Genomic DNA, 14,383 nt, shown 5'->3' with positions numbered 1-14,383 from the left:
CATGAGCAGAACCTCCAAAATACCAAAGGCGCAGCTGTGTAGAGCAGTGCGTGTAGACCGGAACGGCGTGGAAGTTAAACGGGATTATAGGCAGATCAAAAAGGAAATGATAAATTGTCTGATGGATTTGATCGTGTTCAAAGGTGATGAAGGGGTGTGTTTTAAAAATGTTGATAGATAAATGGAATTTTAACTAGACCTTTGAATGGAAGGTAGAATTAAAATGATGACGTTATTAATGACAGGAAACATAGAGCTATATAATAAAAAAAAGTGTAACCATGATGTGCTCTCTGACTGAGCTTTGAGTGATTCCCATAGTGTCACAATGAAACAGTCTGATGTAGGGGAGTGGAAGGGGGTGTACGAGCTAAAATTCTTCTTCATTTAGAGGAAGTCTAAATATGACAAATCACAGAAAGTGAGATTGATTTTAAGGGCATAATTTGCAAAATTTAAAGGTGGTGACCTTTCAGGACAAAGTTATATAAGTAAGAAAGGAAGTAAAAAGAACTGAGTATGTTTTCCCTGAACATGTTAGCATGATTTGATGTTTTAAATACACAACTAACTGAAAGGCCAAATAAATCAATTAGAATCAGAAAAGCATTAAAAAGAAATCAAGGCGCCCGCCTTTCACCGTACAGCTCAGCTCAGCGTGGCTTAGATGTCCACGTGGGAGTCATCCTCCCGGCTCCCCTTTACCCTCCCTAGCTGCCCTGCCAAGGGCTGCAGGCGGCTCCCGGCTCACTCTTGGCCCATATTTGCGAAAGGAAATGTGTCCACTAAGCTGGCGTTCTCCACAGCACAGGTCGCAAACTTTATGTGCTTTGGAATTACCAGCTTCTCAAGAGGGAGCCCTGTGACACTCAGCGCAGAGATTTTGATTTGAGCGGTCTGCAGGTGCCACAAATTTTTATTCAGACAAGTATGTGAGAGATGAATTCAATGCGGCCAATTGAAGGACCCATTTAATAAAAGTTTCCATGAAAGTACTGAGATTGAAAATGTATAGGGGGCCGGCCAAATAGTTCAGCGGATTAAAGCACCTGAAAGCAGGCACAGGGGCCGGGGTTTCATCCCTGCTGTGCCAGCTCTGCCCCCGGGGCACGCTGAGACATTGAGAGTGGGCGTGGTGGCGCGCGCCTGTAATCCCAGCGCTTGGGCGGCTGTAAACAGGCGGATCACTACGAGTCTGGTCTAGTAGTGAGACTCTGAACACCCTGGAGACCCTTCCCTAGAATAAAAAAAAAAAAAAAAGAAAAGAAAAGAAAAGGTATAAGGACTGAAATGTGGAGTTCCCAGACAGGTGCGCTCACTCATTCATCTAATATTTAGATGAGCCCGTGCAAGTTTCAGGTATTACACTTGCAGTTGTTGGAAAGGTGATGTGTACAATTTGCTTATTTTTAATAAAAGAGAAACTGCTCAAAAGGAAAGAACAACTGGGATGGGGCAAAGGAGAAAAGAAGGAAGGGAAAAATGCATACATATATATTACCTAAGATAATTGTTGTACTAATTTCTATTTTTTCATTGGAAAGAACTGTTCGTGCTTCTATTGTTTGATCCATGTTGCACGCCTATATCTTATTATCTGAGCAACTATTCTGCAGATTGCGATATGCAATATAATAACCATTGTTAATTTTCTATTATCTTTCTTTGAAATTCCGTATCTTTTTTTTTTTTATTTTTCTGTTTAAAATAAAGGAACCCTGCCTTGTATGACTAAATCACAGCACAAAATCACAGAGTGGAAGAAACATGGGATCAGAGAGCCTTTTACCTACTAATCTATCTGAACCTAAAGTCAACTTTGACACTTGTCATGACGTTCTTTACAAAACCTACCCGTGCGAGTCCATTGTGTACTTCATAGGCACTGGCCCTGGAGAGATGGGTAACAACTGATCTTAGAAACTTCTGTAGCTTGAAGTGTGTACAATGTAGGTCACAGTGTCGGGCACACAGTAGGTCCTTCACAAAGATCGACTCCCTTATGTTGTTCTGTGTGTTTTGTAATTGGAGCCAGGAGCTCTGTTTGCAGTCTGGCTGGCAGTAGACTGTGCGAGCCAAAGGCGCAGACTTTAATTCCAACCCCAGCCTCCCCTCTTGTTTTGGTTACCGTGAGTTGGCTGCAGTGGTAGCTTATTTGTCCTTGTTGAGGTATGGAGGCTTCACTTTAAAAAATGAGTGAATGATCTCATTCTTGACCCAATTGCCATTATGGAGATAACGTATTGAAAAATTCCCGGCACACTTATATGTGCTTGAAATATCAGACCTAATTATTACATGTGTTCTTGGTACCTGTATTCTGAAGAAGTTGAATGTGTGTGTGTGTGTGTGTGTGTGTGTGTGTATGTGTGTGTGCGTGTGTATACACAAGTGTGGAAAAACACAAACACATAAAATCAAGACATACAATATATCTCTGAAATTCAGAGGCTCAAGACACAGTTCAGGCTTCAAGTTCAAAAAAGGTTGAAAAGGGCCGCGGCCTGCTCTTTGTGCAACAAGCAGTCTCCCTCTTCCATCTTAGCAGCAGGTATCCATGTGCTGCCCGGCACTAGACTTGGAAGCATTCAGCTTTATTATTAGGTTAAATTCTATGAAGGATGTAACATGTAAAAAACAAAAATTGCAAAAAGACTTTTAAAGAGTGACTATCCAGACACGTCAACACGTGCCTGTGCTTCCAGCTCCTGGGAGGCCTAGACAGGATGAGAACTCAAGGTCTGCCTGTGCAGTTTAGTGCCTTAGTGAGTGCCTGATTCAAAAATCACCAAAAACAAAAAAACATCTATAAATGTCTCCTTTAATTTGAGGTTATCGGGTATTGTGTTCCGGCCAGTGAGTGCGGAGCACACTCTCTTGTCTCTCAAGCAAGTCCTGTGAAGCAGGGAGACGGAAGCTGGGGAGATGCCCTCAGCTGCGGAGCTCAAGGAGAGCAGAGAGCATGCAGGACCACACGGGGCTGAGAGTGGAAGAACTGTCCACGGCCATTCCCCCTTGCTTCTGCACGTAGATGTTATGATGGTCTGCATATTTTTGTCCCCCAAAATTTGTGTGTTGAAATCTTAGCCCTCAAGATGATGCTCTGAGGTAGTGGGGTCTTTAGGGACATGACGAGGTCATGAGTTTGGAGCCTTCATGAATGGGATTGGTGCTCGTATAAAAGAGGCCTGTGGGGTGTTGTTCATTCCTTCCACCCCTAGAGAACACAGTGAGAAGACAGTATGTATGAAGGAGCAAATGAACTTACTAGAGACACAAATTTACCAGGGCCTCGACCTTGAACTTCCATCTTCTCAAGTATGAGAAGTGAACTTTTGTTGTTTAAAAGCCGCTCCATTTATCACACTTTGTTGTAGCAGCCCGAAACGATTAAACAGCACACACACTCTCTGCACAGTCCCAGGGTTTGGCTGAGCCTGCCTGATGCTTGGGAAGTGGGTTTGGCTCTGGAAGTTTCCGAACAGGCCAGGGTGGGCCTCAGATGGGAGAAGAGGGGATCTGGTGCTGTAGGCTTACTCCAGCCTTAATGGGAAGACAGGAGAAGAAATATTCTGGTTTCCAAAATATTCTCAGTCAGTTAAGTCCAAGGTTCAAATATCATATTGTGGGCATTTGCTCAACCTGAGAAAGAAAAGGCAGACATTCCTAGTCAAATCATAATCAAAGGAAAACAGATGCTATGCTATGATTATATGAAGCAGAGGCACTACAACATGATAGAAAAATGTGGACTTTATAGTCAGATAAGCAGTGGCTCTGCTGCTTGGTAACCTGGGAAGCCACTACCCTGAACTTTACTGAAGTTCCCTTCTTGGACATTGGTGCTCAGGGATGCCCTCTCTGAAAATTCATGTGAATAGAACTCTCACTTTGAATCAAGCTCTGGTGAATCAGACAGCTAAGTGTGAGTTAGATGAAATTTTGCAAGGTGTTGAAAGTAGAAAGTGATGGCATTTTCTAACCATATCTTCAGTTATATCTTCCCAGTGTTGCTGAGAATAGACCCAGGAAACTGGAATGATGGTAAAGTCAGAGGGGCTAGAGAAGGAGGAAGCAGAAAGAGCCGGAAAAGTGCCAGAGCAACAGGGCAGTGCCAGCTTCAGAGTTCTGGGCAGTCCTCAGACTTCTACCACTGGGCTGGCTTCCTGGGAACCCGAACTTTGTTTTCCTGAGTTTTACCACTTGTATACCCAGCAGGAACCTACCCACCCTTAGTAAAGTGTGGATACAATGACTTAAGAATGAGTAAGTATCTTGTCTTTTCACAGTATCCTTTGTACCTTTCGGATTTTATGAGGGAAAGGAGAAAAGAAAGAAAGCAGGAAGGGAAGAGAAATATATATGTATATACACAGGAAAGCCTGGATATTTGTACTGGTGATTCCGCTAGTTTATTGAAAGGAGTAGGTAATGCTTAATTTTTTCTGTTTTATATTTTGACTAATATTGTGTATTTGTATCTGATAATCTGAACAACAAATTTGAAGATAACAAGATGCAATATCACATCCATTGTTGAAGTCCTATCATTTTGGTTAGTGAAATTCTGTATTTTTTCTAATTTTTTAAAAATACTTTTTATTTTCTTTAAAGAATAAAAAACATCTTGCAATAAAAAAGAATGACTAAGTAAACCTTATTTAACTTGTATTTCTTGTTAATACATCATTAGCTTTTCTTTCCAGAGGCAAATACATCATAGTTTAATGATGGGGGATCTAAAATATAAAATCTGGAATCGTGTAACTGGAAGAATAAGAGATCTGAGGCCTCTCTGCACCAGAGGCACAGTTGTAAGTACGCATACATCCTTGGAGGGTGCATGTGACCTCTGTGAACTCAGATCCTAAGGCTATAACAGCATAATTATAGTGCTGTCCTGAAAGGAAAAAATGGATTAATCTCCTTGAAGTCTGTAAAATGGTATCTGACATATATTAGTGTTACTTAAATGTTATCTGTTGTTAGTTTAAACTTTCAAATATGGTGTTCACATAATATTCACCCATAATATCATGCTTGTACATTATCCCCCAGATATTATTTTTAATAATGTTAAAAGCTATAAAGCAATCGGTTGAAGTAATGAACTTCCTAGTTAAACTTTATATAAATTAATGAGCAAGCTTGTATATGTTAATGAAAAGACCTAAATCTGTCACATTTCTAAGTTTGATATGAATGTAAAAAGCCAGCTTAAAAATGATCCCTAGTCCCTGGTTATCAGAGAAAATCCAATTACAAAATTTAATCATCTTATTTTTCCCCACCACAGAGGATAATAGTGGATAAAGTCCTTGACTACGTTTTTCATTCAATTTGATTACAGTTTTCTGAGTGGTGTCTGACTCTCCCTGTGGGTAGACCTCAAGGTCTAGGCTTGGGTAACCAATGGTTAAGCCGAGCTCTGTGAGCCAACCTTGGCTGTCATGCGTCCGGGTTTTAATGCTGAAAAGGAAAGTGAATGTGTTTGCAGTGTGAGCAGGATTTGGCCACGCAAGGGAAGACGTGGTGTACCCGAAGGCTAAGGAATTAAAAGCTGTGAGCTAAGTTAGGGAATTGGTTTTAAACTTGGTGGGACTCAAACAATTGGAAAACAAGGCCAAGTTCTCTGAAAGCACTCTGAGTTTCTTATACAACAGCAGGAAAGTAAAAGGGAAGCAGATAAGGGCTCCTTAAAAGAATTACTTTGAAATATGCTTGGAATGCAGGCATCCAAAATAGGAACGTAGGGAGGTGGGTCACAGGATCCCAAGAACCTTGAGCACCGTGTTGTCCACTGATTGCTGAGAGGAAACAGGTGGGAGAACAGCCCCAAGCACCTGGGTGGAAGTGACTCTGGTGTCTGAGATGAGTCTCCTCCCTCCACCTGAGGGGAGGGGTGCTGTCAATTTGTTAATCAGACACCTAATTTTTGGGAAGGAAAATATCCATTTTGTTCTCCATATACTTGGCCCTAAGGTCTTCACCTTCCAAGTGCAGCTAATTAATTCTTAGCTCACAGACACAGGTATCCTTGTATGTAGAGCCGTTTGGAAAATATTTTGTTAATTTTGTGACTATGCTCTGATTTGCCCACTAATGCGTAGAAATGAACAACTGTAGATGCATCAATTAATTTGTTTGGTTTAAAGAATCATTATAATAAAAAAATCTAGAGACAATTCAGTCCTCTGACTCAACCTGCTTTTCTCCACCCCAGTAAACTCAAGAATCTCCCTGCCCTGTTTCTTTGTCCGGTTCCTAATCTCTCTGAGACTCAGTCTCTGGATTATAAAATGAGAATAGCAGTGCTCACCTAAGGCTGTTTGGGGAAGACTAGATTTTTTATGTAAGAGAGAAAACACCTAGCAAATACTCAATACATAATAATCATGCAACAAATACAGTCAACTAGAGACGAGATCAGGTGAAGTGATTCCTGGTATGCACATTTCCTAATCATCTTACTGATTGTTTGAGGACTTTAAATTCTAGGGATCTGTAATTTTTCTGGGGCCCCAAAGACAAAATAACATTCTGAATTGTTCTGTACTGTGGCATGGAGCCTGGGCCTAGAACTGGTGTTTTTCCCTGTGAGCCGCTTGGCCTAGGGCACAGCCCGAGAAGGGCAGAAGGCCTGGAGCTAGCAGGAAGCCTTCTGTGGACGTCTTAAGTTGCACAGTGGGACAAAGAGGAAATCTCATCCTGCCTCTCTGGCACCTCCTCTCACCCTACCCTTGGCTGCACACCTCGCCCCCACCTTCCCGAACCCCTTCATTTAGAAACTTTGCCCATTGTCTTCTGGTTTCCCATCATTTCTGGTTTTCACCACTTTGCTGTTGACAAGAGCATCTGAACAATTGTTTGTATGTTAATGATCCTTAGGCACCCTGGTAGATAGCAATTAAATATTGTTAACTGCGGGGTTGGGTGGCACCCTCAATGCCTGGTGAAAAGACTTAGGAACAATACTAGCCCAGACACTCTCCTACCTGTCTTTGACTCCAGATTGTGCTGACTTTTCTCCCATATGGGTTAAAAATTTTAGGTCACTTATAAATCTGGTGGAGTTCTTTTAGTAAGAATTGGTAACTATCTCACTGTTACTTCTTCCTCAATGTTTTTTTTTTTTAAAGTAAGAATTGGTTTGCTTGAGGGAAAATCTGGGTAAGACCTGCAGCATTTTTTTCCCCATAATTTTATTGAGAAACAAATAGCAATGAGACAGTTTCAAACCAAATTGGTAGGACAGTTTCAATAATTAACACATTGCATACATTCTTCCTAGTGGTTAATTGCTGTACAAGATGCGGACATGGCTGCAGCATTTTGTTGAAGGGATTTGCTCTACAGTTTGAGTGTTCTTATCTATAGAGAAGCAGGCGTAGCTATATATCTGTCAGAAATCATTTTATCCCTTAGGTCAGCTCTGAAGCTCTCTTCTATTTCCTGGAAAACTCTTCAAAGATATATCATGAGAGTCCACCTTCTATGAGATATTTTATATCTCTTGGTTGACAACACACATCCGTGCAGCTGTGTAAATGAGGACTGCCTTCAGACCTTGGTTTAAACTCTAGCTTTTCCCTGAGCTGTTTCATGAGGTTTAGCATATTAACTTATGTTTCTGAGACTCTTGAATTTTGTTTTAATTTTTAAATTGGTCTGCTAATGCTCAGTTGAATTATTAAATCAGCCAATATAGATAAAGTACTCCAAAAGGTATAAAAATATCACCTCCTTTTCTTTATTAAAATAGTTTTCATTCATTCATCCTTTGTGAGTACACACATATACACAAACACAAACACACATATACATAGCCATACAAATCAACACAAAGCAACTAAGTAAAATAGAGAATCAAGGAAAGCTCTCTGTGAAGCCATTTTCTTCTGGGCAAGGGGCAGGGGGTCTATAAAATGCTTTCTACTGTAAGAAGGGTGTTTGTTCCTTACTTTCCCCTTTCTGCATGTAATACCTCAGCGCATGAATGCTTCTGTTTGTAAATAACTCAGTTTGTGAACAAGCATTTGACAAAATCCTGCTTCTGTTCATGAACTCCGCATCAAGTGGTGGACACAACTGCAGCCATCCCTGCCTCCCACCTTCAGCCCTGCACAAACAGGATAGTGATCATTTTGTCTAGAATCGTGGAACAAATTAAGTTTGTGCTCTGAGGAACCACTGTACTGGCACGGATGAGATGGCAAAGAGAGACACAAAGGTCTATGGCAGCAACAATGCCCTCAGACCTTGAAATCAGGATTTTCACTCTTAAGGGTGTAGTCTTGAGGTTACTAAGATCCCTTTGCAAATGAGGTCTTCTCTGGGCTTGGCAGTACATACAGGTTGTTCCTTGAAGACCATGATGGAAGGATTCGGGTCACCACTGCTGATCGCTGTGATTTGGGGTCATATTAGGGATGTGATCCTATTCTGTGTTCATCTCTGGGAGGTAAGAGGCTGGAAGTGTGCTATTTCAGTGTCCAAATGTCTCATCCATCAGAATTCACAGGCTATTTATAGACTGGTTAGGACGCCTTCAGGGAGACATTATAATGTAGGAGAAACAATGCTTATAGGTTTAGACAACTCAGTTTACTCTTTATCATAAAGAAAGTCTTCTTAACCCTTAGACCTTTAGTAGGAGATGGTCCTTGGTGGGGATCTCTTGTGCTCCCAGCCAGGCCTTCCTGTCTTAAGGTGTTTCCTCATCCTCCACAGTCTCTTTTCCAGCCTCTCCCTTCGACAGTCCTAAAGAATCCCTAGGGCGTTTGCTATTTCTTCCGTAGAATGAAGTCTGCCACTTTCTGAATCTGCACCACTGAGTAGCATCTTGTAGTTAGCTGGGACTCTGTTATTCCTTCATGGCCCCTCGAGCAGATGCAGGACAGAGAACAAGGCTGCATTTTGTCTACACGAATAATGGTAGGCATGGACATGACTTTGAGTTTCCGCTCAAATCTTTCCAAAATTAACATGCTGGTTCTTTTACTAGTGAGGCTTTTAAATAACCATTTTCTCAAGACTAAACATCATTATTTTCTTTTAAACTGTCTCCTCAAAGATAATTGCATATATCACTTCTTGGCCTTTGTCTAAGATCAAGTGTAAAGATGATTGTATAGCGAACAGATTGCAAAGCATAGATATTGTCCTTCTTGCGAGTGAAGGATATACTTCTTTATGCTTTCTTTGCTCCTGAGAAAAGGACACACAGGCTTATCGTCCCTTATAAAAGATGGGGTTTTCCTAAACTCATGGTTCTTCTTCTGTAATACAACTGACTGGAGCCATCTCTGTCACTTCTGTGATATCTGTGAGTTAGGAGAACTATTGTAAATATATTATTCTGTTTACAAAGAATATTATTCTTTGCTCCTTTTCAGGGATTTTATGCCTTTTGCCACAGAAAATTGTTGTTTTTTCTGCCACAGAAAATTGTGTCAGACTAATTTGTTAGCTTGAAAATAGAGCAAAATCTCAGCTCCTTTGTACTTTTGGATAAATGGCAATAAAGCACCTCCTTCTTTTCCAGTTGTGAATATTTAAGTAACTTATCATTTATTGAAGAGTTTTAAGTAGATTTTTCTTAAAATAAAAATAGCATTTTTTATTAGTCTTAAGAATGGAATTAGTATATAAAAAGCTTTATGAAAATAATGGTGACTCAGTGGGCAGGTTTCATCCACTGTCCATCCAACCCAGGTGGCTTTTATTTTCCCAGGAAAACAATTCAAGTTTGCATTCATCTTTGTTGATGACTGGGCTTGGGCGACGCACACCAGAGCACTAGGGTTTCAGATGAGACCCGCATGACTTGAAAGTATTGATAGAGCTTCTGAATCTACATTTCTTAAGAACAAAACATAGACAATGCACAGGAAGAATGTGGCAAAAGAGGGGTGATCCCAAGCCCAAGCAAGTCTCTGCTAATGAGGAGGAAGAAAACCTATGGCTCGATCTCAAGATCAACACCGAAGTATAGAACCTGGTAATGTAGAGGAAAAAAATTCCCAAGGAAATGAATGAGAGCAGAGGACAGCAATGGAGTTATGGGATTTAATTTAAAAGCAGTCCCTGGCTTATACCCTGCAATGCAGGTAACTTGGCAGTAGATTTTGTGCCATGCTTGCAGAACAATTAGTCCTGTATTTCGCTGAGCACACAAACATCTTTCCATCATTAACAGTTACACTACCATATTTTCTATGTACAGAAGCCAGTGCTTGTAGTGTTTTGACTATTAACAATACTTCCAGTTCATTGAATGTGCTTTAATTTTTTTCAGATTGTATAGACAGTTTGAAGCTTCTAAGACAAGATTTCTTCAAGTAATTGCTGAGGTAGAAATGTAAAGGCAATAGAATTTTACAAAGAAAAGTGAAGATTAGCGAGGAAGTGAGATAAGGATGAAGAGCTTCAAATTGAAGACAATTTGTCTTGAAAATAGACATTGCTTGGGGTCTTGCTCAGATATACTTGGTTTTGCAATACGGCAGTGTTTACAGTGTTGTCAGTTACAATCACTGAAGGATTATTTTCAAGTCAAAATAATCTGAAGCTTCTCTCTCTGTCCTTAAAAGATCCTCACCTTCAGAGTGAAGATTGCCTCAGTTGCAGACAAATAAATGATACTAATTAGGGCTCTTGGGAGGCTGCAAGGCAATTGTCTGAGACTTACTCAACTTCATGAGATCATTAATAGACATCTTTCTGTTTGCATAGTCAGAGAAAGAGCAGCAAGTTCATTTTGGCCAAGCAAGTATGGACCTGAGAGAATTGAGATTCTATAATAGAACATTATCATTTCAGGGAGGAACAATTGAGTTCAAGTAACACACAGACTCTAGGTAACTTTAGAGTTAGAAAGAAAAAAGAAAGGTTATGGAAGTATAAGACTGAAGACATGGTACAAGATTGAGGGCCATCCTGAGAAAGGAGAAGAAGTAAAACAGGTCTTGGAGTCTAGTGACAGAATTTACAGTCATTCTCTTCATGGTCAGGATGGTAACACCCTGGAAAGAAGGTGCTTTATGTTGATTCTTTGTGACACTGTTTAAGGTTCACATTTAAAGGAGAGAAATACTGATAGACCTAGTGGTAGACAGACATTAATTTAATTAGTCTACCAAATTTAATTATACTGACAATCTCACCAGGATATGGCCAATGAAGTGTTCATGTTCACAAAGAGGTACTGGGGGCTCACCTTCTCACCTGCGGTGTGAGAAGACGCTGAAGTGGCAATGAGCACAGGTGAGGCATTCATTACCTCTGAAGAGGCATTAACAGTCACATCAGGCAGCTTGCATTGTCTCACCTTGCATCTGATCCTGTCTTTTTAGGAAATGTTGAGAAAGTATCAAGGTCCACTTGCCCCACGCTGCAGAGCAACGGCAAGACCTATACCAGGATGAAGCGAGCTACTGTTGGGTTCCATAATATGGACTGTTCTCTTGTTTTCTGTTTCTCAGTCATCTATGTCATTGAGCAATGAAAGAGTGGAGCAGTCTTTAGCTGTTTAGTGGCCTACTTTCTTGAATGCAGGTCATGGATTCGTAGGCTATTCAGCTTCAGAGGAACAGATGTAGCATTAAAAAAGCTTGTTGAAGAATTCCAAAGGATGTTGTTTTTTTAAAGGTAGTTATAGATTTCTTAAATTGGCACAAGGATGTTTATTTTTTATTTATGATTTATAATGTGATATTTTAATATATGTACACATTGGAGAATGATTATAACACACTAATATGTCTATCTTTTCATACACATATTTTTGTAGTTAGAACATGTAAAATCTATTATTTTAACAATCTTGAAAAAATATATATGTTCTTGTTAACTATGGTCATCATGCTGTCTGGTTGAACCTCTTATACAGCTGGCATGTACCCCTTGGTCACCATCTCCCTATTCTCTACTCCCCCACACCTAACTTCTGGTAACATCGTTCTTTAAGTCTGAACTTATTGCTTTGGTAGATTGAGAATTTTAGCTTTGAGAGTTAATATAGCATTTGTCTTTCTGTGCCTGGTTTATTTGACTTAGCATGATGTCCTATAGGGTCATCTATGTTTTCAAAAAAGATTTGCTTCTTTTTATGGTCACATAGTATTCTATTATAAATTTAAGCTGCTTGCATTTGGGTATACTGTAGAAATGGGATTGCTGGTTTATAGTGGGTTCTATTTTAGTTTTGTAAGAAGCACCATTGTGTTTTTCACAATGGCTGTACCAATTTATAACCCTACTGGCAACCTTGTGCAAGAGATTTCTCCCTCTCCTCATGAACACTTGACAGCTTTTGCTTTGGCGATAGTGGTTCTGACAAGTGCAACGTAACTGCTTGGGCTTTTAATTTTCATTTCCCTGATAATCAGTAACTGGAACATTTATTTTATACATCTGTTGGCCATTTGCATATATATACTTTTGAGTAACATCAGCACTGGTTCTTTGTCTATTTTAAAACTGGCTTTTATTTTCTTACTATTACATTGGGTTTCTGAATAGCAGATACAGGTCTACAACACTGACTAAACAATTATGCAGCAACTGTCTTTTCAATAAACCAAGAGAAATTAGTAGTGCAATTATCTTACCTAATATATGTATAATATATATTCCTTCTTTTCTCCTTTCCCCATCCCAGTTGTTGCAAATAAACATAACAATGAAACCAAGTTTCAAAACAGGTTATTAAGACAGTAACTAGGGCCAGGGAGATGGCTCAGTAGAATAAGCGCTTCCTTGGCAAGTGCAAGGGCCTGAGGTCAATCCTTGGTTCTGGAAAAAAAAAAAGACAGTAACTACTCTGAAGATAATTATATGTGATATAATAACCATTGGTTTTTTAAAAAAAATGTATTTAGTACAGGGTGTACAAGTTCTCACTACACAGATTGGACTCATAGTGATCCTCCTGTCTTCTGGCTCCCAAGTGCTGGGATTACAGGCATGCATCACCACACTCAGTCTAATTGGCAAAGCCCCAGGGGCGGGGCCAGCATGACAGGCCGGGGATCGAACACTGGCCCCTGTGTCTGCCTAAGCAAGCGCTTTAGTCTGCTGAGTTATCTGTGTGACCCCATTGTTAATTTCCTATCACCTTGTTTTGAAATTCTGCACTGTTTTTATTGTAGTTTTGTTTTTGTTTTTGTTTTTGTCTTAAAATTAAAATAATAAATTGAGTTTCTTAGGAATTTTGGATATTAGTGTCTTATCAGATGTTTAGCTTGCAAATGTTTTCCCCTAGCCCATGTGCAATACTTCACTCTTTTGAGCCCCTAAAACTTTTTAGTTCTGTGTCACAGTATTAGTCCATCCACTTTTGTCACCTCTGCTTGTAGTGCAACATTAGTAAAATCATCGCCTGCATCAACATTGTGAAATTTTCCCCTACCTTTTCTTCCAGCACTTTTATAGTTTCAAACTTTATATTTAAATCTTTAACATATTTTAAATTAATTTTTATATGTGATGTGAGATGATGCTTTCCAATTTCAATTTTTGCATAAATATTTGATTTTTCCTATACTGTTTATTCAAGAGGCCGCCCTTTCCCTGTATATGTTCTTAGCACCTTTGTCAAAATCAATGGACTGTGAATGCACGGGTCTAGTTTTGAGCCTTTTATTCTGGTATATTTGTTTTCATGCCAGTGTTCTGGGTTTTGGTTTTTTGTGTATGTGTATGTTTTAGGGAAGGATCTACAGGGTGTTCAGGGGCTCACTACTAGATTGGACTCCTAGAGATCTGCCTGTTTACAGCCTCCCAAGAGCTGGGATTACAGGCGAATGCCACCACACCCAGTCTCAATAGCTGTCTCAGAGTGCCCTGGGGGTGGGGCCGGCACAGCCTGCCTGGGGATCCCACCCCTGGCCTCGGAGCCTGCTTGCAGGCGCTTTAGTCCTTTGAGCTATTTGGCTGGTCCTCAGTATGCTGTTTTGTCTACTGTAGTTCCATAATATATTTTAAAGGCAGGTAATGTAATGTTTGTATCTTTATTTATTTATTTGCTCAAGGTTTCTTTGGTTCTTCAGAGATTTCTCAGTTCATTACAAATTTTGGGGTTGTTTTTCTATTTCTGTAGAAAATATCATTGGGATTGTAATAAGGTTTAGAATGAATCTGTAGGTCACCTTGGGTACTATGGATATTTTAATCATACTAATTCTTTTAATTCATGAACTTTGATATTTATCTTTTTTTTTTCTTGATCAATTTCTTTCACCAATATAGTTTCTGGAGTACATATTGTTTGCCTTTTTGGTTACATTTAATCCTAAGTATTTTATTTTTTATGTTATTATAAATGGGATTATCAATTTGTCTTTCAGATAGTTTACTGTTCCTGTATAGAAATGATTTTTGT

The sequence above is a fragment of the Octodon degus genome, unplaced genomic scaffold (genome assembly GCF_000260255.1).
Source record: "Octodon degus isolate 3935 unplaced genomic scaffold, OctDeg1.0 scaffold00044, whole genome shotgun sequence".
Classification (NCBI taxonomy): Eukaryota; Metazoa; Chordata; class Mammalia; order Rodentia; family Octodontidae; genus Octodon; species Octodon degus.
The sequence above is the reverse complement of the archived record's forward strand: the minus strand, read 5'-3'. Positions refer to the sequence as shown.